Consider the following 3,516-nt stretch of genomic DNA (forward strand, 5'->3'; position numbering starts at 1 on the left):
GTAATACATACAAAAAGATGCAGGCATCATACTGTGCAGCCTGATGAATTATCATCAAGTGAACACATTCATGCAACAACCACCAAAGTTAAGAAATGAAATGTTAGTCTCTAACGCCTCCCTTATGCTCTTACAGTCACTGCTCCTTTCCTCCTCCCAGAGTTAACCACTAACCAGCTTCTAACAATCTGCGGATCTGCTTGAATCTAAGTTTGACTTTTGTGAGCCCCTTGACTCTTCATTATTGTGCTAATGGCAAAGCTGGGATTCAAATTTGACTGTCTTTCTACAACGCCTATCCTTTTGGAATGTTCTTAGTGGTTGTTTCCATTCCCTACTGATATAGCAGAATTGCTAAGAAAAAGAAAAACTAATTATTTCTTCAAATTACACAAGTTCCCACACTGCACCTTGACAGGAAAGAAAAATTCCCTTCACACAGCCAAGCAAGATATCTGAATGAAGATGGGCATTAAATCTAATTGTTTATCAAACAATGACACTACTAACTCTAACAACTTTGGATGTATATAATAACTGTATATAGATGTGTGTGTATATATGTATGTAAACATGTATGTTACATATTATTTGCATATAATCCTGTGTCTGCAATGCAATAAAATATATTTTTCTAAGTTTGGCACAAACTCATTTAGTAGTAACACCTGCCCTGAACGTATGTAAGGCTAAATATAGTCTTTATTTATGTAAATATAACTTATTACATGAATATAACAAATAAATATATTTTGCTGGTGAAATGTTAATGTGTTTGAATAAATTGTACGATTCCAGACGTCCTGGGTATGTCATGTAATATGGTGTATGTATAATATTATCTGATCCCAGAATCGGATGATTTCTAATTTCTGTAACATCTGGCCCAAAAAGTTTGGCCAAGGAATGAGGGATGTGTACAGTGAGGATACTGTATAGTTGGTATAGCAAGTGAGTTATACTTCAACCAAAAAAAAAGAAAAGAAAATGAATGAAAAGAAATCTGGTAGTGTACACATAGATTTCTATGTACTTTAAAAAAATGTCCTGAAGGAAATCTAAACCTCTTGAACTATTATAGGCAAATAATAATAATACAATCAACCAATGCCCTGTTCCACTAAGAGATAACCAAAAAATAAGAATGCGGCATTGGAAAAAGTACCATACTTAACAGAAAGCTGATGAAACTCCATAGTTTAATAAGCTGCCCTCTTTCATTATCCCTGCCTAACAAAACAAAAATGTCTTTTGAATATCATATATCGCCCGGCTGGGCATGGATCAGTGTTGAGCATCGACCTAGGATCCAGGAGATCGCAGTTGGATTCCCGGTCAGGGGCGTGCAGGAGGCAGCCGATCGATGACTCTCTCATCATTGATGTTTCTATCTCTCTCTCCTTCTCCTTTCCTCTCTCTGAAATCAATAAAAATATCTTTTTAAAAAAATAAAGTCATTCTATAAAAAAATATATATCATATATCCTTGACTTTAAGACTTTTTTCACATGTGATCATCTCTGAAATCTAAATGTATTTACAGTTAAGGTGTATGTTTAGTGAATAAGCAAAATGGCTGTAAATAAATCAGAGAACTTTATAGTCACAGGTATCCAAGGAAATGTTGTCTCATCATGCTTAAGGATTTCACCTGTTTCTACTAGAGGACCACAACTCAGTAACATTACAGGGTATCCACAGGCACTCTGTCAAAAACAGTCACAGAATTCCAAATGGTGTCTTAGTGCCTCCGGCTATGAGATTTGACCCATATAGACCTATTCAGCAATCTTTTCACAGTGCATAAATTACTTTTAGAAGTAACTCCCTAAAGTTAGCAGACTAGAAAATAAATTGATTCATTAAGCACAGTTATATCATTATGATATAAATATGTAAAAGGTCCAGTTAGAGTACAAAAATACTATAATAAAGGGCACTTAATTCTGGCATTCTCTCCCTCTCTCTCTCTCTGATGTGTCTCTTTGTTTTCTTTCTCCTAAGCTCCAGGGGCCCTTCTTTTATCTCTGTGACTTGTCCTGAGCCCACACAGCCAGGCTGTGTCACTTTCTAAATAAACTTTTGCTTGTAAAAAAAAAAAAAAGCACCTAATTCTAATTCTTAATCATTAGATACTGATTATAAACATGAAATTATATATTTCTTTCTATTTAAATGTAATATATATTTCCATGTAACATTATCATGTATGTGCTTAAAAGGAAGTTCTCATGGCCCTGGTCAACTAGCTCAGTTGGTTAGCGCATTGTCTGGTTGCACCAAGGTGGCAAGTTCAAACCCCATTCAAAGCGCATACAAGAAGCAACCAATGGATGCAAAAATAAGTGAAACAAGTCTTCTTCGTCTGACATCTTGTCAAGGCAGCAGGGTGGCCCCATGCTCCGAGTCTCGCCATGCTGCCCAAGGACGACAAAAAGAAGAAAGATGCTAGAAAGTCGGCCAAGAAACACAAAGACCCAGTGAACAAATCCGGGGTCAAGGCCAAAAAGAAGTGGTCCAAAGGCAAAGTTCAGGACAAGCTCAATAACCTACTCTTGTCTGACAAAGCAACATATGACAAACTCTGTAAGGAAGCTCCCAACTCTAAGCTTATAACCCCAGCTGTTGTCTCTGAGAGACTGACGATCCCGGCTCCTTGGCCAGAGCAGCCCTTCAGGAGTGACTTAATAAAGAACTTATTAAACTAGTTTCAAAGCACAGAGCTCAAGTAATTTACACCAGAAACACCAAAGGTGGGGATGCCCCAGCTCTTGGAGAAGATGCATCAACAAAAGGTCCCACCAGCTGTACATTTTGAAAAATAAAGCTTTATTAAATCAAAAAATAAATAAATAAATAAGTGGAACAACAAATTGATGTTTTTTCCTCTCTCTCCCCCTCTCTAAAATCAATAAATTAATATTTTTTTAAAAAAGGAAGTTGTCATTTTGCAACTTGCTTTTTTAATTGATATCTCATATACAAAGGGTGCCTATTCCACAAACATTTCCCATACTAATGAACATTTTTATTATTTCTAATTTTTTGCTATTTCAAATGTGCTTCAGAATATCTCTAAAGGGTACATTAAAAATGACTACATCCTGGTTGCCTTCAGGAAGAACAAATCATGAATAGACACATGGGTTTGAAAAGGACACTTACTGTTCCCTGAACATCCTTTTATACTATTTGAATTTTTCCACATAAAAACAGCTTTAAATATAATATCAGTATTGTGGAGTCACTAAAATTGAAAAACAAAAAGCAAAGCTGCAATTAATTTGCCTTTTTGGGCTTATTTTTTGGTTACAATCTACCTGGTACTGCATTAAGAGCAGTACATATATTGCCTCATTTAGCCTCATTTAATCTTTATAGTTACCTTACAAGACAGGTATTACTTTCCCCACTTTACAGATAAGGAAATTGGGTGTGAACAAGTCAATTAATTTTCACAAGTCACAGAGAGAGGAAGAAAGAGAGAGAGTGACAAAACCAGAATTTAAACCAGAT

At 35.8% G+C, this 3,516-nt stretch overlaps 1 pseudogene across 1 annotated transcript; it reads left to right on the forward strand.

Annotated features, from left to right (window-relative positions):
• Positions 1-2,414: 2,414 nt before the first annotated feature.
• LOC308557990 (small ribosomal subunit protein eS25 pseudogene) lies at positions 2,415-2,818 on the forward strand (annotated as a pseudogene). The gene has a single exon. The product of its transcript is annotated as a small ribosomal subunit protein eS25 pseudogene (transcript).
• Positions 2,819-3,516: the final 698 nt, after the last annotated feature.

This window comes from Miniopterus schreibersii, assembly GCF_964146895.1.
Source record: "Miniopterus schreibersii genome assembly, chromosome: 5".
NCBI lineage: Eukaryota > Metazoa > Chordata > Mammalia > Chiroptera > Miniopteridae > Miniopterus > Miniopterus schreibersii.